Below are 23,137 nucleotides of genomic sequence, written 5' to 3' on the forward strand. Positions count from 1 at the left end.
GAGATGTTTTGGAAGGTGTTAATCTTTAGAATTTCAGAATCTTTACTCAAAATGAGACTGTCCTTGCAATTTTGGGAAGATACACAAAGAGTGAAGAATGATCCTGCTTCATAGCACTGCTGTTTGGCATTCTCCAGCTGCCAGGATGTGCTATTCTAAAGAAATGTTTTTTCTGCTTAACTAGGATGAGCTGTGGGAGTAATGGCACGCCTTTCAGATCAGGCTGGGATAAGAACTGATAAACATCTTAGTTACAGGATACTGAGATGAGCAGCCAACTATTTTGAAGTTTTCTATCTCAACAGGAATCAGAGGTTCTTGATCCTGGTAGACTTCTATAAATGTTGAATAATGATGATGCCACTCAAAAATCAGTATTTGCCAACAAATACCATATAGTGGTATGTAGAGCAATAGGCATTTTCAATCTAAGTGTTGCATGCAGGAGAACTGTGTAGGACCATAGTGAAAACTGTGGTAACACTGACAAATGTTGATTCTTCAAATGGCAGATGCTGTATATCACCATTGAGTTTATTCTTATTTTATCAGTGGAAAGCATGGACCAAATTACATTTAAAGTGTTGTGCATGGACATAAAGAGTAAATATAAATTATTATTTTCTAGTGGACACTTCCATTTTCCATTCTGTCAATGTGAAATATGATTTGTTTTCAATCACCTAACTTGCCAGGCTGCACGGTTTTTAAGGCATACTGTGAAAAGTGCCTTCTAGGAGAACACATGCAGTGTTTGGATTGGGAGATGCAGTGTTGTGATGCTAATGTCCTTCTGCTTGTGTGTTCTATTCCAATTTCTAAAGCAGGAAATAAAGCAAACGAACGTAAGTTCTGTGGAAACATTTTGGGCATTACCAAGGTTACATTTTGAAATGTTTTCCTTTGATTCTTTTCTCTGATTTATTGAACTTGATGGTGATCTAAACTGCTTGGACTCGCTAAAGACTTTTGGTTTAAAATGAAGAGCAATGAAAGTGATTCCTGCCTTTTAGAGATAGCTGGAGGAAACATGTTATTGATGTATTAATAAGAACATCAGTACTTTTGTTCCATTTATTAAACAAATGGAAAATCTAGGAAGTGGAGTTAGTTATTGTGTGTTTCCATACCTGGAGTTTTAAAGCAGTAGCATTTAATTTTCTCTTCATGTACTATAATGATGGTATCAGCAGTAGCTTTTAGGAATGATGCTAATATTCATATGTACGGTGGGTTGGGATGCTTTACAGGTCGTTAGATTAATCTAGCTGTACACTCATATTTTTATTCCTTGGTACACGTGACCAGTAAATCCAGAGCCCTGGACCAATCTCAAGTGCTAATGGATTATGAAATCTTGTATTTTAAAAATGGAATTCCCTGCTGATTATGTGGTAAACGGGAACAAGAACACAAGGTCACTTGGACTGAGCATGCTTGGCTTGACAGCTGCTTTTTGTTGCACTAATATAAAGGCTAAATGAAGTGATAATTAGTAAATACAAAGTGGAGGAAGACAATGTTAACCAGTTCATCCCCAGAAATTCCAGTAAGAGCCATGTGGTTCAGCTCTGACTAGTTTGTTACAGGGGGTGAGAAAACCCAGAGTGCTTCTGTTTTCCCCACAGCCACATGCCGGTTGTGTGCCTGGCTCACTCGAGCACCGAGTGAAGACACAGTTTTAGTTTTTGTAGAAGATAAAGGTCAAGTAGAGGGGAGGAAAGACGCAGAACATTTGACTCAACCTCTGTTTTAAATTGCAATGACACACTGCTTAAGCATCATTTAGAGTTTTACTTTAGAGGAGTTGGTTGAGAGTTTGCTTTATTTTCCTGTGAACAGTCAAGGGTAAGAGAGTGGAATGATGTCTGCTCCCAAAGGGGATATTAGCATTGCCTAAATGGGTGGACATAGGGATGGTTTTCCAAGGGACCAGAGGACTTCATCCCTAAACTTGGGAGCCATCATAAAGAAATGAAACCTTGAAATGCATCCAGAAGTGAAATATTATTGAAAGAAGTAGGTGAACCACACAGTTATTTTTGCAAGCTGAAGTCTTCCCCTGCTCCTCAGTGGTCTGTACCCCTCCAGTGGGCTTCCTCTGAGTCTTCATACTCTCAGCTCTATCCTCTCCATGTTCTGCAAAGGTCTGTGGTGAACAACAGCAGTGACAAGCTTCCAGGTATCCTCCAGGTTTTGTTGTTGTGCTGTCATGAGTGCTCTGCTGTTACTGTTACGCCAAGCCCATGGATTTATTTACAGACTAAAAGCATTCTCCTCTGGAATTTACAACTTCAGCGTCATAATCTAGGACTGAGCCAAAGTAAGGAGGAGAGGCAGGACACCTTAGTTAGGTATTTGGAAATGCTTATGAAACCATGCATTTACAGTGTGCAAATCTTTGAAAGAATTAGTGTAGTTCAGCCACTGAACTAGCTTTTATTTCAGCTGAACCAACTATGTCTCATTTCCTTCACTTTCTTCCTGATTCTGTCATTTCACTGTTAACTTCATAGGCTGGATCAGAGCCTTTTTTTTTTTTTTCTTTTTTTTTTCTGCTTAGGAAAATCACAACATCTTAAACTTGAGCAAAGTTATTCTCCTTACGTGTTCAGATAAGTAACTGTTTGCATTCCTAGCACGTACGATCCACTGTCAAAACTAGACAAAAAACTCAAGTGCATCATCCAGATTAGCAGGATGTTGGTCCAGTCTCTATCTATCCCCTTTGCCTTGTTTTCTTTTGAAGCACCACATTTTTCGTGATTTCTGATGTGCCTAATGAAGATCATCAGAAATAATGCTCTATTTGTGGGCTGGTTAATGGCTCCATTGAGCTTGGAGTGGACTGAGAATTGGCAACCATTTCATGATTACTGATTGGCCGTGACTGTACCAAAAGTGCTTTGACTGATGCAGAGACTTTGCCCAAAGCTTATTTTTAGTGTGAATTTCACTTATTCCAGCTCAGTTTTGCCAGCCTAAACACTTAAAAGCCAAAAAGCAGGTTTACCAACTGTGTGAGGCATCTTGCTGGGGCACCTTGTAGCATGTCTGAGTCCACCTTTGTTAACTGAAGTTGATGGGACTTGCATTACATCTTATTTGCAGGGAGGCTGAAAGTCCCTGATGTAGCATGTGTTGACATCCTGCCTTGGGTTTCAGAGAGTACTTTAGGAGCAGATCTCCCCCAAACAGGACTTGTATTTGTGAAGATTTACTTAATGTAAAATGTGATTAGTTGGAAATACATGTAAGAATATATCCGTGCAATAGTGTTAATTGAGGAAGATATGTGATAGCAACTTACTTTAAGTGAGCACAGCAGCATGTCTAAACCACTGTTCATGGAAGGCTGGACAGGATTATCTTCCTCATTTTGAAGTGATGGTAGAGGGCATCTGTTTAAAACAAACAAGCAGTACTAGCCATTTGTCTTTACTGCTTATTCTCAACAACCTGACAGCAGTTTTCTTTTTAAAGTATATCGAGTAGAATCAGAGAGGAGATATTATTTCCATAGGCGCTTATCTTAGCATGTTGGTTTGGATTTGGTGCTCTAGTTGGTTGGTTTTGATGTGTTGGTTTGTTGTTTTTTAATTTCTTTCCTCTGAGCACACTTACTTGATTCTCCACTTGTTTCAGTCCCATGTGATACACAGAGGCAGCTACGGACAGTCTGGCATCTGTACCTTTACTTGCTAAAACTGGTGCAGGCATGGCTGAAATAACAGATCAATGGCCCCCTCCCTATTCACCTATAGTCTTTATTCGTCTTATTTCAGTACTGTGCAACTCCTTTCTTTGCCAGGCTGTAGTCTTCAGAAGCAAAACTCTGGAAAGTACAAGGTCTATTTGATGGTAGATGAAACGGGGCCAATGTAATGGCTAGACTAGAGTTAAGTCTTAGATGTCAACCTAGAGGCTGTGTGTCAATCTCTTCTTTTTATCTCCTCTTCTGGATTTTAAAACCTCAGGAGGTCATCATTCAACAGCTGATTCACTTTCCCAAAACAAGTACATGCCCTGAGATTAATTGGCTGGAGATTTCAACATTAGAGATTTACCACTTTCATGTTTGCTGTCTTTTCTCTCACCTTCCCAGAGTTTGATCTGTTCCTCTGTCCTCAATTACAGAACAGCAGCTCCAACTGTTGTGGTTAGTCTTACAGGGGATTGTGGAGCAAAAGAGAAAGAAATGGATAAAAATCAATAGTGTAAGTGTTGAGTGATCTGTAAGGAGACCTAGAAAAAGACAAGGACACCCAGGCTCCTGGCTGGCATCAGCTACCCCACATTTCAGTGGGAAATGTAAGACTAAGTTTTTTTATTCCAAGCAATCTGCTGGTGCAAAGGAAAAGTCTTCTTAAGGAAAACCAATAATGCTGAACAAGGAAACTCTACAGTATTTATGGGACAATCTTTAGTAAGCAGATATAGATGAGCACATTAAGCCTTACTATCTCATTAAATGTTTTAATAAATAATTGAACTACCAAAGGGTAGTTTAGTTGCTTCAAGAGTCAGATAAGCTGCTACCTGCATAACCACCATCATCTGCAGCTAATAGAGGACTAGAGAGACTGAGTAGGCTGTGTGATGGAACTGCTGTCAAACATGCAGACTTAGGTGATTTCCCAGGTTAGCTTTTAAAGCCCTGTAGCGCTGGGCTCCCTGTAAGTATTCTGAACCTCAAAATGAATTGGTAGAAGGGATATGCAAACCTGCTTACAGAAGGTTCTTTTCTTTAGAATATTGAGCATAATACTGTATCAGTGTACTGGGAAATTGTTGGAGTGAAGCAAAAAGACCTTTATGCTGCAAATGCATGTGTTTTTACATGTGGGGATATTTGAGTCACAATTTCAAGGTTATTTTTAGTTACCAATTTTTATTAAGGATAAACAGAATCACTGACAGTGCACATTGTTTTTGTTCACAGGCAATAAATCATCAGTTTATGTACACAAATGTTCTCAGAATTCTCAAAAGCTTTCCAGACCTGCAGCCTTCTTTATTATCCAAGTACCTTTTGTTGCAGTTCCTTTCCTAGAGGTGTAATTCTGCTTTTGTAATGAGAAAAAGTTGCATTGTCCATGAAATATTCATTGGGAAGCCACACCGATAAGGTGATGAAGAGCAGACTGATCTTTTTTTTTTCCTAACACATGAAAAATAATTAATTGTTTTACAAGATTTGTGGTAGGCAAAAATGTTAAGTATATTTTAAGTAGCGTCTTTATCAGTAGGTGCAACATAGAGGTACCAGCAGTATGTAACAGTAATTCTTCTTAAGATTATTTGCTTGTGATTTAATCTAACTCTGAAGAATGAGGTATATTTTCCATGCCAGCTGGTTTTTTGCTTTAATACTTCCTATATTTAATTTTTCCTATGTTTCCAGGAGGGGACTGTATTCTGAGCACAACTGATGGGTTTAGAAACCCCTTCCTTGTAGCTGTGTTCCAGGGAGTGCCACAGAATTACAGCAGAGTCCCCTGCAGTTATCAGGGGTATAATTATTTCACATATTATTGAACCAGATGTGATTTCACTTTTGAGAGAGAAATAAATGCCCTGTTTGGGATAACAGGGCCAATATTTCTGTAGTTTAGTTCCTTTCCATAGACACTCATTTGTGTTTAATCTAGGAGACTTCGGACCTTTTCTTCCATCTGGTCTGTCCTCTCAGATCAATAGTGCATTTTGTGCCACTGGAGCTATTGGGTATCATTATTATTTTTTTTTACATTTGGAAATAAATACACTTACAATAGCAAATACCTCTCCATCTGCTTACCCATTTGTGAGGAATAGCTTTTTTGTGTTTCACTGTACACCCAGTTGAAATTGTATGAGGCACCAGAGAACTCTACAAAGCAGAAGAGCTCAGCCTCATAGGCTCTCCCATGCCACTTTCCAAAGGAGATTTGGGTAAGAAGTGTGGGAAGAGATTACATGGCTAGTTTTCTTTGTTTTCTTTGTTAGTCCCCCGTGTACTTAATTTTGTGGGGTTTTTTTTCATTGCAGTTGCTTTGTACTATGGCAAAGCATCTGCGAGTGGGTATTTAGTTAGTGCAGACAATGTGCATATGTTTTCAAATGTAAAGGTTTCTAAGGTTGTGAGCCTCTGGGAAAGCTGAGAATAAATCGGAGCTGAGAACAGGTACTGCTGTTTGGAGGTTGAAGGGGTGGAGGTGAATTGCCCCACACTGCGTACTTCAAAATTGGCTCTGTCCTGCCGTAGTTTTTCGTATGATGTCTCAGGGTCCTGATTAGAGCTTTTGTGATGTCCCAGCATTTGATTTTATTGAGGCAGTTTGATTTCTTTTCAACTACCATTATGTATCTGTTCAAGGTTTACAGTGTATTGATTATGCTACCAGCCAAGAGAATGAGTGTTCCAGGCAAAGGGAGCGGTTTAAATTGAGGAGAAATTAAATGTGTAGCTGTTCTTTAACCTGTTTTTCCACTCATACTTACATCTGTGATTCATATTTGATATTTCATTACTAACTCCCTCTAGAAAGCACTCATCACTCTATACAGGTATGTTTGTGCTTGGATGTGTCAACATGTATGGTGGTTTCACAGTTACAAAAGCACTATGCTCCTCTCATCAAAGATGCCTGTACTTAAAAGAGGACACCTAAAAATGTGATTTAAATGATATTATTCTTGTCCAGTGCAGTACCTGCAGTGTACTGTGGGCAAAACCAGTGGCACTGCAGAGGAGGAGATGCCTGTGTGATTCCCACTCATGTATCTTGCTGCCTTGGTAGTCTCTGAGCCCAGGAAGTCAATGGCAGATGCAACCTCCTGATGGTTTGATGGGGATGCAGACTTGCTACATTTCATCTTCAAACCATTATCCTTTTTTTAACATTACCATGCTTCTTCACATAAAGCATACTGTATTTGTCCTCTAAATCCTTTCTCTTTTTATTTCAGCAGAGGGGAGATTAGCAGTGTAACCATCTAGATAGATATTTATAAAGCTGTTTAGATTCTGCTAGCTGGTTTTCTTTGGGAAAAGCCATACCCAGTACTTTTACTAGGAGTAACTCTGTAAATTAATCTTCATTGATTTCCTTCCTCCCCTACCCTCAGTGAATAAGAAGGTAGAAAAAAATAGAGTAAATATTTCTAGTTCTGCCCCTGTTGAAGGAGAAATAAATCTTTCCTATTAGTCATAACGGCCTAGATGTATCCTTTTCTTATCATGTGCTCTTGGATAATTAGAGCTTTGAGTTATGAAGTCAAGATTCCTGGGTTGTTGCCAGAACAGATTTGTTTAAGGGGGACACTGGTCCCTTGAATTCCTTTTAAAGGGCTTTGTCATGTCCCAGGTTTTATTTTAATTAATGTCTCTTGGAAAGGCTAATATATCTTCAAAATGAGGTGTGTATCACGGAGTAATCAGGTGGATGGTGATCTAGCAGTTCTACTTGCAGGGTCCTTTTGGAGATGAAGATGGAGGAAAGCATCAAAGACCTGTGGAAGCTTCACCTGTCACTGAATTATATTTCATGCTTCATCATTCCTTCACTACCTGCACTTCTTTAAACTTTAGGTTTAACGTTTCATTTGCCAGGAGAAAAAACAATAAACAAATGTTGGTAAAAGGAGGCCTATAGGAAGAAGCAGTATTGCTTATTACATAAATTGATACCTCATTCTTATTCCAGACCTTCATGGCAGCTGCCACTGTGGTATGGATTTTTCTACCAAATTTAAAGCTACTTAATGGGAGATTGTCATATGCTAAAAATGTGCAGGTAACCATTGCTATATTAGGGATTTGAAATGGCAAACCTCAGAACTGAGCGGCTGGGGCAGGTGATGGGGAAAGGAGGAACTCCAAATTAAGAAACAGCTGCTTTTAGCAAACTCTTCCTTTAATAAATGAGGAGATAGATATTTATAAATGCAGCATTACCATCTCCTGCTGTTCATAGGTCTTGAATTAGCAATCAAAACCTTGAAACTCGGTATTTTGACTTTTCATTGACCTGTTGGATTCTGAGCCCTTAATGCTGTCTTTGTTCATGTTATACTAAGGTATAGGGGGTTGCATTTTTGTTCAGAGGGGGCAAATACACGAGAGTTGAAAATGTACTTGAACATTGAGCAGGTTTTCAGCTCTCCTAAATCCAGGTATGGATTGCAAGACATGCAAGAGATTTGAGGTGAAGCCGGCAGGACACTACATGTCAGTGCAGAAGGAGGAAGGCTGAACTCAACCGTGGAACAGAGCTGGACCCAGTTCTTCCAGCAGTGTAAACATCCCATAATGTTCATGAATATCTTTCCCATTTTTGCATTCCCATAATTTTACGTATTTATTTTCCTATCTCACTTCACCTTCTGCAATCTTCTGCAAACACCCAGTGTTTTCTGGAAGGGAGCAGCTGATGAGATGTGGTAGTGCTGCTCCTGTGTAACTAACCACACAGTTAGGAGCATCACATTGACAGACATTCTGTGAATTGCCCACATAATAGAACATTGATGATACCATTAAAGTGGTAAAGTTAATATTATAGCACTATTAGATTTCTCCCTCATTAACTCTGATCTGATAAACAACCTCTGGCATATTTTGAAGGTAATAGTCACCTTACAATCACTACTGCTACTCTGTCTGGCATTTCACGCTCCTCTAGATTTATAGTTCTTTTGTCATCTAATCTGTGCTTACTCCTTTATTTTTTTCTTTGAATTTGTGCTTACAAGCAGACCCTTTCCTGGAGGGCCCTGGATGTGCAATTAACACTCTCAGCAAGAATAAGGACATCCTAAATTCGATTTCTGAGATTTTGGACAAAATCAGTTTTAAAGAATAAAACGGACTGAATGTTCAGGAAAGCACGATGCAGACGTCCAACAGTGTTTTAGTGCTGGGCACTTTTAAAGGGTTGGAACAGGGTGATGGTCGTAGCAGTGGTTGTGTTCTTGGCTTTTGCCAACAGTTATCAGAGCAGTCTCTGCAAAATCTCACTGGGGATGTGGCGGATGAAGAGGGGACCAAGCGGATGCTTGTGGCAAGGGGCTGTGATGGCTGTTGGGCACAGCGCTGCTGCCGCATGTCTGGGAGCTAGAAAAGATAAAGAAATGGTTTTTCTTGGCTGTGTCTGTCCAGCAGAGACAACTCCACTCATAAAAGTTAATCCTCAAGCGGCAAAGCCGTGAGCCGCAGCTTATCTGAGTAACCTTAGCTCATCTCCACTGGCAGAGAGGCTTCCATGGAGGTATCACTTGCTTCCTTGTTTTCCTAAGTGAGTCATGGCTTCATTAGAGTGCTGTCTCGAGGAGAAGGTGGTTGTTATACATTACCTACCACAATGGAAAGCAACGCCGAAACACTGACCCTTAATCTGAAGTGCACCATCTGTGTTTTATTTCCACATCTTGCTGAGTTTACAGTTATTTGAATTCACAGTTTGTTCCCCATTTGCTGTTCCCACATGGTAAGTGAACTGGATCCAAAACATACTGATGAAAGATTGAGAAGTCTGTTGGAGAAGTTTGTTCTTACCTACAAGAGTGCTCTGTCTCACACTTCTTCCACCCTGTGAGGTAAATCCCAGCTGTAAGATCTTGTCTCAAGATGATCTTCTTGCATGGTGGGAAGTTGAGGTTACTGTAAGGACAAAGGCTTCTTTCCCTATCCTGAAGCACTTTATGGTTCGCTTCTTTCTGCTCAAGAAAAGGTACAGAGTTCTAAAGAGTATTTGCTTTACTCTTCCAGTGAATTTGTGTGGATGCTTCTCTGGTGCTGCTTGGCATTAGAGCACCACCTTTATTGAATATGCTTTCTTCATTAAAGTGTTCGGATGTTAAAATAAGACTGGGTATAACAGAGGGAGCTGTAATTACAACAGGAGCAGTTTTCATTGTGCAACTTTGAATTACTCTCATTTTAAAATAGACAAACAGCTCAAAACCAGGTTGAATTTCATCTGTTCTCCTTTGTTTCAGTTTTTTGCCTACCGAAGCAACCATTTTCTTAAGACATAACTGTAAAAAAAGATGTAAAACTTAAATATGTCATATTTCAAAAGCAAGCTATTCAAATGCTGAAGGCTGTATAAACTTAAATACCTTCTTTGGGTTTTGCTGTAGACCACACAAGCTCTGAGAAATTGATTACTCTGGTGCTTGAAGGGGCATTCATGATACAGGAACAGAGGTTTGCATTGAATTTCCTTCTTTGTGTGTGGGACTTTATTTTGGAAAGAGAAAAAGCCTTTAAACCCCAGATTAAAAATAAGTCATTTCATTGTTTCCTTCCCCCTCCTTATAAATCTTATGAAAGAGTTTCATAAATGACGGAGGAGATGCATCTCTTAATAAATGTAAAGTAAAATGCTCCATTTATATTTTTAAAGAAGAGGCTTTTTTTTCTGGAATGTCCCATTTAGGTGTTGCCTCATTGCAGTATCATGTAGTGAGAGAGTTTCAGTGTGGCTTGTGCAGACTCATTTTGTTTTGTGGGCCTGAAGATGAGAGATGAGGAATTGAGAGTCATTTATTTTTGTATTGCAGTCTTCAGACTTACTGTATGAAATACCCTAAACCCATCATTATCAGAGGCTTTGGGCTTCCCGTGGGGACCATGAGCTGACCAGACACATACCGAAAAACCAGCCTAAGACTCAATGAGGTTGTTGTTGAAAGACTGATAAGGTGAATCTTGAGCAAAGAGGTTTTGTCTCTTCTTTTTAAGCAAGAGACATATAATGGTCCAGAACCTTGGCCAGATAGGATTTGCATGAAAATATTTATGTCCTGTAAAATTGAGGCTGTTTTATATATTTATAATCAGGCTAGTCTCCTGTTCATGTGTGGCCATTTCTCTCATAAGGTAATAGGGGTTTGCTGTCTGTCGGTGATGTTTTATTCCCACCCAGGTCAAACACTTTTGGGAACTGTGTACTTCAGTAAGAGCAGCTGAAGTATGTGTGCTGTTGGGTTTGGTAGTAAAATAGAGATGATGTTTTTTCCTTATGTTGCCTGTCACACACATGTGCTACAAACTTGCGCGCTGTCGCGTTCATCCACACCTGCACTGAGCTGCTTTGCAAGTGATGGCCGTTACCTGTTGTGGTTCAAAACCTGTGCATGCTAGAGCAGCAGCAGCAGCGGGTGCTGTCCCCACCGTGCCATGGTCCATGGAGCAGGTGACCGGGCTGGCATCGCAGCACCCTGTGCCCACCCCACCAGCACCTCCCATGCGGTCCTCAGGCTCTTTACATCTCTGCCTACCTCAGCGGAGCTGCACGAGCCCCAGTGAAGCAGCCAGAGCAGGTTTCCTTGCATGGCTGGAGTCCTCAGGAATTTCAGTACTGCGTCTAAGCAATCCTGTCCTGTGAGGTATGTGGAAAGCATCCAAGACGGACACCTGCTGGCTCTGAATCAGTCAAGTGCTTCCTCCAAAACATCTTTGGCCCCTGTTGTTGATGTTTACTTTCAAAGAGATACAGGCATGTGTTGGCTGTAAGAGAAAGGAGGAGGAGAACAGAAACAAATAAAATCATTGCTACTGTCACTGAAATCCCTGCAGGTTTAAAACGGGAGATGGAAGTTGGTACTTTAGGAGAAACTCGAAGCTCTTGGGACAAGCACAGCAGAAAACAGAAAGATGCTCTATATTCCATCTGATTATTTGCAAAAATGAGTGCTGTGTCTCCTATGGAGAGAGAGACAGGGCTAGAAATACATATTCACATAGTCCCCCCATTCTTGTGCCTTGCAAACTAGGACAATACCATTTTGCACTTCCCTGGGCATATTCTCAAATAACAACTCTGTGAAGGTGACAGAGAAATAAAAAGGGTGAGGGAGAAAGAAGGGGGGGGGGGGGGAGGGGGTGGAATCTGCCTCCTGGTATTTCAGATCTCCAGCATACACAGGTGCTTTTTAATCCCTCTGGCCTACATATTCCACAGCCCCTAGGAACACAGGAGTCGTGATGTAATGCTCTTTTCCTCACACTCCCAGCTTAAATACAGATGGAAATTGTTGTCATGTGTTAGAAATGTCACCAATAATATAAAAGGCAGGCTTCTGCATTCTCCCTTTTGCACTGTCAGCTGCTGCTGCCAGCTTATTCTTCCCTCTCAAACCTATTGTCATGTGGCAGAAACCCTGATGTAAGTAAGCCCTGTCCTCCCCCTGCTTATGATCCCTGCATTTTTTATTCCCCTCTGCTGCAGTGCTGAGGATCATTACATACCACGACTTAAAGACAAGACCTCACAAAGGAAGGATTAATCTTGTATTTGTGCTTGAATTTCGAAGGACTCAGGCAAGTGAGAATGTTCTGTTGTATTCTCTTTCTCTCCTAGACGCTAGAGAAATGAAAGGCAGCAAGATAAGCGAGGGCTGTGCTTCCCGAGCGAGCCCAGAGGTTCCTCAGCCGCAGGCTGTGCGTGTATGTAAGGAGGGAGTGGGTTGCAACGGGAGGCTTGGGAAGGGAGCTGCGGAGCGGAGCCGCGCAGCCTTAGCCCAGCCTGGGAGGACAGATGGCTAGTGCTGCTTTTTAATTCATCAAGCAGGCTTTACGTGAGGCCCGTTGGCGAGCGGGTGTGCTGCGAGAAGCGGGGTCAGTGGGCACGAATAGGCTGAGATCAGGACCAGATGCCTGCCGAACAATGGGGCTTTTGAAAGAAATGCGGGAGGAAGCGTGGCGCTTGCTTTGTACAGCCTCCGCATTGCAGGTTGGAATGGGGCAGCTCCGATTTAATGAAGTGCATTCCTAAACGTGGTCGTCAGCCTGGGCTGGGAGACAAGGGGACATGTCAGAAGGGAGCTTGTGGGGCTGGCGTGCCGGGGGGAGTGATCCACACTGACGGATCGCTCCAAACAATGCAGTCTTAGTGTTGGAAGGGAAAACCCATCAATACATCCCTGTGCATATTAATGTGATACAGCAGGTGTTGCTAGATGTCTGTTCCTGCATTGTTCTCTGACGGCTCCACTGAGGAGGGGGCAGGAAGGAGACCTCAAGAGGGATGCACTCATCTGGGATAGAGAAGGAGCTGCTCCCGTGATGCTGGAAGTGAAGCAGGAGGCGAGAGCCGGCCGTGTTCCCGCTCCTGGAGTCATGGCATGGGGCAGGGTGCTGGCCTGTGTGCTGAGCTGGGCAGTGATCCCCTGTGCTGGCTCTGACAGGCAATGAGGAGACCAGGCTCCGAGAGGCTGATCACATCTTAAAGGCGTAGCAGGGCCAGGAGGGTCCTGTTTTCTGCAAAACACCCCCAAAACTCAGCAGGTTTGAAGGCTGGGAAGTGAATCTCCAGAGAGCAGGCTGGGTCAGCAGGGCAGAGGGCAAGGAGTGAGGATGCAGGGATGGTGTCTTGGTTAAAATTCAGCAGTGAAAGAGTTAAAAGGGGCATAGATTTTTTCAGCTTCTCCAGAAATACATCAACTGTGAATGAGTCGCAGAGGCTGTGTGTGAATTGCAACAAACAAGGCGTACAACATGTGTAAAAACAAACAGAATGTCTATTTTTGCATTTGCACGTATTCTCCTATACCCCTCCTTAAGATAGATTTCTGAGTTAACAGAAGTCGCATCCCTAAATATTTACAGCCGTGTTAGCCAGCATAGTTCTTGCATGCTTTGGAGGTGGTGGTGGGGGAGTGTATGTAGTCTGTCATTATCATATGTATTTCTTAATAAAAAGACACCCATTTAATTGCTGCCATTGTGTTGTCGGCTCCCCTTGTGATTTGTGACATGCTATACTGTATTTGTCAGCAGAATGAAAGGGGTCTTTGTTCCTTGTTCGTATTATGGCATGCTGCATCTCTCAGTGAAAATAGGATATTTGCCTTTAGAGCTAACTTAGCTGGTGATCTGTGCCTGCTGTTACACTGGGAAGGGTTTCTGTTTATTCCCAGGAGTTTGAGGAATTCGCAGGCAAGGCTTGTATTCTTTCTTTGTTTATTTTTACGTAGCGGTGTGTTAACAGGGATGAAGAGTCATCAGCTTCATTTGCTCACAGGATAGGTAAAGCATGGCCAGTGGCTGAGGCAGCTTTGCATATTACGGCTGCCTTTCCATGTATTCCTTGTCTGGGGATGCATGGCCAAGTGGACCAGGAGCTAGGGTTTAGTCCTTGTGTACCTTTGACTATTTACTGCTGTGTGAACTCCCAACAAGTGTTCAGAGAGATAAACCAAGAGTCTGTAGTACTGATGAGTTTCTGTGCCTAGTGAAAGGTTGGCCAAACCCACAGATTAATAAAGGCAGTAACTGAATGGCTGGCTATGAGAGTGGCTGTTTGGGGACGCCAGTAGCACTTGTGGAGTGCTTTCCAGCCACCAGTGCTGGGTTAGGTTACAGTATCATCTAACATCAACAGCCTTATCAGTTGCTATCTATTTACTGTCCTTTTCATGCTCTAGCCACTTGGGTATCAGTCTGTGTGCATGGGAATGGGAATAGTTTACAAGTGTAGCTGCTGGAATTAACAGCCAAAAAAGGATCCAAGTTTAAGGTAGTGCTTGCCCAGATGATTAATAAGACTTATTCTAAAACATTGAGTGAATGTATGGGGCTCATTTTTAAATGGAACTGCCAAGTTCAGCAGCTTGAGCTTTATGTTGTTAATTCTGCTTATTTTCTACTCTGCAGTGCACGGGGGGAAATGGGCAAAATGCAAAGCCAGGCTCAGGAGGGGCTGACGTGAATGGCTTTTCTGTTAGAGGGTCTGGCTCAGTGAAGGGCGACATTGTGAACCTGTTGCTTGTTGATGTGTTGGTGTGCAATGTGGAAAATTACATCAAGGAGTAACTTTGCTCAGGAGAAAGCAAGGATTCGCCCAGTGGGGCAGAAGAGCAGGGAGTGTTTTCTCCCTCGCCAGCTTGTTTCCACTTGTCATTGCTGACTGCTAGCTCCTGTCAGATGGAAGCAATGACGGATCCACGTAGATCCAAGAATGATGCTTCACTTCCTTCTGGGAAACTGCTGCAGAACTGGCAAGAAAGAGCACAGGCAGCTGCTCCAGGAGCTCTTCAGCTCCAGCTGAATTTCTTCTTTTATACACTCTGCTAATGCAGGTAATCCAACCTGCAATTTGAAGCTTAGAGTGTCCCTGTTGTCATTATTGACAAGCCCTAGCACAAGTGAGGCTGTCATAGCAGTCAGAGTGTTGCCGAAAGAAAAAAGCAGTAATGAAAGCCATTAATTCAGCAGCAGAAGCTGATTAGATGGTGCTGGGCTCTTGACTCTGTATCTGACAGTAATAATACTTACCCTGCATTTCAGTCGTTTAAAAGTTCATATGCTGCAGGTAAGGCTCTTGCTGCAGTTTGAAGCTTGTGTATCGACACCTTTCTTGCAGCTTTCCATCCCTTCCAGTGCACTGAGTTTTTAAATGGTTATGCAAGAAATGCTTCTGAAATGAATGCACATTAAGTCATTTCAGTGAAGAGGTGCTGGGTGCTGTGGTGTTCAATAAAGCTTATTTAAAATGTGGTGCTATTTTCAGTCAAATTCTGCTAAATCCTGTCCTGAATATTGTGCTCTTGAATATTCTGGTAAGCATGCTGACTGGTTCACTGTGTTAATCCTATATGGTCTTTCTGTCTGCAGCTAATCCTGAGCTGTTGCTGTTCTGCATACATGAGTAAGATCCTTTCTCCCCCTCCCCTTGATGATATCCAGTAGAATTCCAGCTGACTACTAGAAGATAACAGATCAAATATCCTACTCTTCCTTTTTTCTCAAGTATGAGAGCTGAGTTTCTTCTACTTGAAAAACAAACCCTGGAGAGGTATCCTTGATGTGTTGTGCTCTGTCTGAAGGCGTGCACTAGCTCAGACTCTGCAGGATGGCTTTGGGAATCTCAGGTGTAGATAAATCTGGAAGAAAAGGCATGTGCAAATCAAGTTTCTGAATTCACATAGGTTTGATAGAATTTCTGTTAGAACTTCTCATTAATTAGAGATGAAGCTGATAGTGATGGCTGTAGTTAATATTGTTTCCCTAATATAAAGCTATTGGATTTTCCTAGATTTTGTTTTTTAAGTTGGGTCTACCTGTGGGAGATGTGCTTTGGCAAAATCTGTCCCTTTCTAGTGAAAAAAGTCCTTTTAGTTTAGGACAGTTAGTACCAACTCTAAATTAGTACTTGATCACATTACAGATCTGTTAGAAAAGCTTATGGAAGAAAGTGCAATAGTTTAATTGTGAGTTAATTCTCCTTCCTGCCATTGATTTCATCCATGGGATCCCATTGCATCTCTGTATAGTAAGGTTAGGGATTTGAGCAACCTACTCAAAAGTTTGGAACCGGACAAGCTTTAAGGTCCCTTCCAACCCAAACCATCCTATGATTTGATTAATATGTCCTATATTGTCACGGTTGCATGGGATGTATATATTTGGCATGTGTGTGTAATACAAATGCTCTTATTTCGTAATCTAAATTTGCATCACATTTTCATTTAAGATCAAAATGTCATGAACTGGAGAGCCTGTGGTAACTTCAGTAAAACTTTTTCTTAAAAGATGTGTAATATTTAGTTGATATAAAATGGCAGAAACACCCACATCTTTCCTGGGAAGAGAGTGAATATTTTATTTTAAATAGGCTTTCAAATGATTCATTAAGAAAATTAAATCCAAGAACAAAAAGAGTTGACCCCAGCACTTTGAGGCCAACAAGGCAAAATTCCCAACATAATCATGTAGTCAGCCCTAAGTGAGCTGTGTCTGAATGACTTTGTGATATATTTTCTGAAAATATTCAATACTGAAACAGGGAAAAAACTGCTAGATGAATAATGTAGTCCTATCAGCAAGTGGGATGTGGCTGTGGGTATCACTTACTGCATTAAAAAGTAGCTTGTTTTTTTCTCTACCCAGAGGCAGTGTCCCACCTGGAATCAGCAGTGTTACCGCCTTCTTCATGTGCCTGAGGAAGCTTTTGAGCCATTGTGGATTGGAAATTTCCATCTGTTTGGGGGGTTTATTATGTTTTGTTTTCATTAGGGCACAACACTGACTTTTAATTCATTGAAGATGGAATCAGGCAAACAAAAATCAAAGCTCTGAAAGGGCAGCGTTATGAAATCAGGATATATTGGGGAAAAAAGTATAACTGTTTCTCTCTCTTCCCTTGTTTGCACCCTCTCTGGGTACAGGTTTTACCTTTGATAGGTTTAATGCTAGCATTGAGAACAACCTGGTGTTGATTTTTTACATTAATTTAAATGAATGGTGGGGAGCAGTTTAAGAATAGTCATGTAGAAGGTGCTGTTGGAAACACACGTTTTGTCAGTGCTGCTTTGGTGATTAATAGTGTGTCATGTCTTTTATGGTGCACTAACAATTTGGCACCAGAATATGAGCCCTTGATAAAGGTGGGGAAGTGTCTGGAAGAAGAAAAAGTCTCCTCTTCCTATCTTTTCTTACATGGACCACAACAAGCACCTGAGGCTTGAGGCATCCTGAGGCTTGGGCTGAGGAAATGGGCTATAGCGGTACAAACTACTTGTGTGGTGATGTAACATCAATGGCTGGTTAAAGGAGTGCCTTGAATGTAGTTTAGTTGACAGGTGCTAGTGTCCTGGTGTTAACAAGGCAGTATTTCAACATGTGATAATCTGTCATCCTAAACTGTGAAGGGAAATCAAGGGTTTACCACACGCAGATGCGTGAGCAAAAACTGTCCTTTGCCTTTTCCTTAGAAAGACTTCTTTTATTTTTGGCGAAGATGAAGTCAACTTATTTTGAGTCCTAATCAGGAAGTGATTCAGAGTCTGTGCTCATTAAATCCTTCCCTTTGCTCCTGGGACTTCCAGTGAGGATGTTGCACATTACCTGCTGATGAGATGATGTTTTTGTCAAAGAGATGAGTGCCCCAGAAAGTATTCTCACAGTGCCAAACCACTGGGAAATTGGGATGGGTCTAGAAAGCCACAGCGAGGCTGGAATGTGAGTACTCGAGCTAGTTTAATCATCACTATGTGAAGCAGCTGCTTACCCATTAGAGAGAACTTACCTTTAGTCGTACGTGGTTTGGGGGACATGAGGGTTGAGCCCTGCTGTTCTCAGTATTTGAAGTTTCCGATTTTCTTTGGGTTAATAAGGTACAACACAGAGCATTTAATTCCTCTTATCAGATCCTTTAGTCATTGTTTGGATGGATCTTTTTCATTTTTCCCCCCATTTTTCTCTTTCCCATACTTCATGCATTCTATTGTTTTATTAGTTCAGTGGCCTTTCTGGGTCACTGCAGTGCAAGTAGTCTGACTTTTATAAAGGTTTTGGTGACTAAGTATTAGTGACCTCTATTCATCTTCCTTGTGCTTCTCCAAGACAGTGCAGTCTGAGTCTGAGCTGCACTGTGCTACAGTATCAGTGAGTTCATCACATGGTGAAGCAAACCCCATTTCTTCTCTGTAGATGAAGGCACCTTAGTAGGTCGTGTTGCTGTGTTTCTGCTTCAGTGTTTGGGTAAATGGGATTCCTGCAAAAGAGGTGGAGCTTCACCAGCCTAACTACAATAAAGAAATGTACTGTTACACAGTTAAAACTATACTGTTGGATTCAGGAGAGTCCTAAAAAAGACCAACAAGCTAAGCCTGATTGACTTGCATTTCCAAATTATATAAGAGGAAATAGAAGAGTTATCATGAATTCGTTAGGGAGTATGTTGTACCCACAGAAGTCTTCTTGCACAATTCAGCCTTGTATTGGTAGGCTCATTTTGGGGGGCATTCCTTCTTGGGCACCATCTATGAGGCATTTCTCTAGCCCTGACGCTACCTCTTGGTCAGAGCTGAATTAACAGGGGTCTGAGAAGAATTTCGGGTACCAAGATTAGGAAATCTTAGAGTTGATGCTGCCATAATTTGACTATTTTAGATACTATACTTCGCCATTTTCTGGGTAAGTCTTGTCAAATAGAGCTTTCTTGCTCAAACTTGCTTTCTTCTTCTGATAACCCTCAGCCTCGCTTGTTATTCTCTGCTTCATACTAAATGAAGTGAGAAACAGGTTTTAGAAGTGAAATAAGAATGTCCAACATCAGGATGGAATAATCGAGAAATACCTGCACAAAGAGAACAAAAACTGTTCAAGCAACCTGGACTGTGGCCTCTGGTAGCTCAGAGGAGCTTAAACTGGAAGACTGCATATTAGCAGACTTCTTTTTACTGTATAATGTTGTAGGCTTTTTTAAAAGGCAGAAGGGAGCAAAGAAACACCTCAGAGTGTCAAAGTCCTACCTCCCTCCCAAAGTTGAGAGCAAGCTGTTAAGGAGGGAGATTTCATCCATAGTATTTATTCAGACTTTGGGAAACTTTGAAATGGGAGTTACTGAAAGTAGCAGCATGTAATGGAGTGTGTGAAACGGGCTTTTCAGGTGTCTGCCTGAGACGCACACACACACAGCTTACATTTCTAAGCAAGGGGATATTTTAATGCCGCCCAAATGTTGCTTTCTACATAGAACTCTTTGCATCTCTAGCTGCAAAATGGCACACTGTCACCATGGGGAGATCTTTAAATTGAAGGACCTTTCTCTAATAAAAGGTCTGCTTCACTGTAAAGGAGATACTAGCGTTATATCATCTTGAAGGGCAAGCCGGTAAATGAAATACTATTATCTCAGTGTGTTCTTTTAGTAAAATATTTAAAAGTGGCTCACTCCTGGTGAATTACCTGCTGACCTGATCCTGCAGCAGCCTTATTAAACAGTTGCTGTTGTAACATTCTTTGTGAAGTTAAAAGCGTGTCCCACTGCACTAAGCACTATTTCAGATATCCCCATTATAACAAAAAGTCTTTATATAGTAGTAGTGCAAACCGATGGCTCTCGTGGGTGCTTTCATAATGAGGTTTTATGGTAAGTGTTCTCTGATCCCTTTTCTCCTTTTACCAGTGTATCAAATTTAGTCAGTTTATCTCCATATTCATAGGGCTTAACAAATTCGCTCCTGCAACTCCTCCAGTGTTGCAGACACCATCACTTCCGATACAGAATGAGTTTACCAAAACAAAGGGTGGCATAAAATGAGGCTATCTTAGCATAGCCCAATTGCTTGGGCTGGTATAGCTTAATGAGCTTCTGCTCATCAGCTGAGCTGCTGTAGCTGGCTGGGTGTGTGCTCCTTGCCATGAGCAAATGCAAGATGAATTAGTTTAAAACCTTAAACTTTTGCTCTTTGGAAGTCTCAAATTCTGCCTGAGTACTGGGGCATTCCTGTGCTGATGCATGGCCAGTGATAACTTTTGGTCATCTGTCTATAACTTGAGAAGAGTTTTTAAAGCAAATATTCCTATTCATCATATGGTGGTAGGCAGCCGCCCTGGCTGGTGCTGCTTGAGGTTGGCAATACTGTTACAACAACAGCAATAACAGGGATGTGACCAGCACCTGAACAAACAATTACACTTGTGCCTTGGGCTTTGAAACTATATTCCTTGGATATTCTTGGGTGGAGTGAAAGAAATCTAAAACTCCTTTGATGTCTTTCATGACCTCATACCTAATTACATTATTTTTGATAGCTTTCCCTCAGCAGTTCCTTATTTTATATGCATTTATATATGCATTTTACAAATACACATTCAAATGAACCTGATGCTGTTGTATTTTGTGGGCTTGTTAATTTACATTGCTGGCCATCTTCTTGGTACTTGAATCTCTTCCTACAGGGAGTCTTCAGTGTATTTCAAGAACCTGTGGTCTGCCCTAGTCACTGAAGTAGAAAGCATGATTGGGTTAAAACCTTCTCTTTTTCTCCCTTGGCTCACTTGCCTTCTCCTGGTTTGACTATGTTTGGTTTTATTCTGATGTATATATAGGGAATAAGACACAGAGGTTCTTCGAGGCTGCCAGCTCTGGTTCTGTGATTTGAACCAGTCAGGTTCACCAAATCCCATCTTTATGCATTGAGACCTGTGCCAGTGGGTTCTGATCTGGCATCAGATACAGCAAGTCCTGTTAATAGGAGGGTGTTCTGGCTGGGTGCAGTGATTGATCCTTCTGCAGTTTATCTCGATCCTGAGAGTACTTTTTGCTCTCTGAAGAGCTGTTTTGTTAGGTGTTGGCTGTGCTTCAAGATAAGAAGGGGTAAGAAAAAGGATAAATTTCAAAATGTTACTTGAAGCAACAGCAAGGAGTAATCCTGCTTTCTGGAAAAACGCTGTAGGAATTAATGTGGCTGCTCCCTTGGTGTCTGCTGCTGCTTGACACAGCCTACAGACTGCCCAGACTGTGTGCAGCAGTAGGGGCAAAGCACCTGGTGTATTCAAAGTTTCTCTAGCTTAAGGTTTTATTAAAACTTGTTTGTTGAGCTCTCCTTGCAAGCTAATACGTACCACCCTAGGCTGACTGTGAGGTCCAGCAGCATCTTAGTAATTAAGTGCTGGCATCCTAGAGCACAGTGGGCTTCATAGGCTGTCAGCAGCTTAAATGCCACCTGATGCTAAATTCACCAGTCTTTTCCACTGTTCTCCAGCTGACCCACAGTAACAATGACCATAGCAATTTCTGTATAGATGGTGCCTAGTGCACAGGCACTGCTTGGCTGCTTTAATTGCTGATCTGTTATCTTCCTCAAAAGACAGGAGTGAAGAAGAAAGGCAGCGCTATAGTTAAGCAGGTTTTTGCCCAGCTCCTATCAGTCCATTCTCTAGAAGACTTTTTGAGTTTTCAGTGCGTCAGGTTGTGATGATTGACAGGGCAGCTCTGTCCCCTGGGCAATGAGAAAGGCACAGGATAGCAGGCCAGCCTATAAAACCTGGCTAAGACCACAATGAAGATGTCCCTTTTTGCTGGCTTTTTTGCTGGAATGACCTAGCTGCTGTAAGGAAGGGAGCAAATGGGAGATTTGGGGCTTGCTTTTGCTTGTGCTGCTGTTGAGCTGCACCCTATTGACTGCTCTTCATGGCAAAAACCTCAATTATCCAACACTATGTGGAAGACATGGTACTTGTAGGGTCCTAGTTTCATTAGAGTGCCTCATGCCCCCCCTGAAATAGAAATAATAGTGAGAATTCATTCCTGTTTGCCTTATTTTCTCCCATTGTAAGTTGAGGCTAATGATATGCTCCTTTTCTAAAGCTCTTTGGGATCGGTGGATGAAAAGCACTATGTAATTATTAAAGTGCAGCTTTTATGGTGCTGCCTTCGGAAGGGAAAAATATATTCACTTGGCAAAATATTGCATTGTAGGTGGAGCTTTGGAAATCTGACTTTGATTGTAAAAGCTAAAATTAAAAAGGATGGTTCTGCTGTGTATTCTCATACCAAAAGCAGGCCCGTGTTGAGGCTGCATAAAAGCTTTCTGCACCACTGGAAATGTCTAAAAGGCAAAAAGGGAGGGCAAACTGAAACAAAAGAAGGGCTGGTCAAAAATCAAGTGAAGTAAAGCCAGTGGTACCTGCAAGTGCCACTTGTCTGTGTTTGCTTAAGCATTTCTGAGTCCCAGTGTAACACCTAGTTCTTAGCACTGTATGCGCTTCTGGCCACATCATTTTCATGGCCATTAAGTTCAAATGCTTGTCTGTTTCCTGAGATGAAAGAAATGAGAACTCAATCCTAAAAAAGAACCCTGCAAATTCCAAAGCAGCTGTGCTGCATGCAGTTTGCCTCAGAAGTATACCTCAAGATACCAAAGTAGTAGAAGTACTTTGAACAAGGCAGAGGCTGATGAATGCTTCATTCATTGTTTTGTCTCAAAATTGTTTTCATAGAAAATCTTTCAAAATACTTATTATTAATACTATTAATTATATTAATATTACTATTATTAGAATATTAATATTATTAATATTGTAAATTCATGCATAGAACTATAGATAAAGGCTAATTTGTTTCTCTGAATATTATACTGTCAAATGGAAGCTGAGTGGTTTAATACCAAATGGGACTTCCGATTTAAATCATGCCTATGTGCTTTTTATGTTCTTACAACATATTCAGTAGCTAATCATCACCTAAATTGGCTTTCCTAAATAACATGCCATATTAGATAGTCTAATGGTTTATCTGGAAAATGAGAAGCAAAAATGGTGCTGCATTAAGTCAAGATTATAATACTTCAGTTAAAAAGAAGACGGAAAGTAATGCCACATTTGTCTGCCCATGTACACTCAGCCTTGCTGAGCACA

At 41.4% G+C, this 23,137-nt stretch overlaps 1 protein-coding gene across 21 annotated transcripts in view; it reads left to right on the forward strand.

Annotated features, from left to right (window-relative positions):
• MAGI1 (membrane associated guanylate kinase, WW and PDZ domain containing 1) overlaps window positions 1–23,137 on the forward strand; it is a 343,164-nt gene that overhangs the window by 174,090 nt on the left and 145,937 nt on the right. The gene's annotated exons all lie outside the window — the stretch shown is intronic.

This window comes from Lathamus discolor, chromosome 7 (genome assembly GCF_037157495.1).
Source record: "Lathamus discolor isolate bLatDis1 chromosome 7, bLatDis1.hap1, whole genome shotgun sequence".
NCBI lineage: Eukaryota > Metazoa > Chordata > Aves > Psittaciformes > Psittacidae > Lathamus > Lathamus discolor.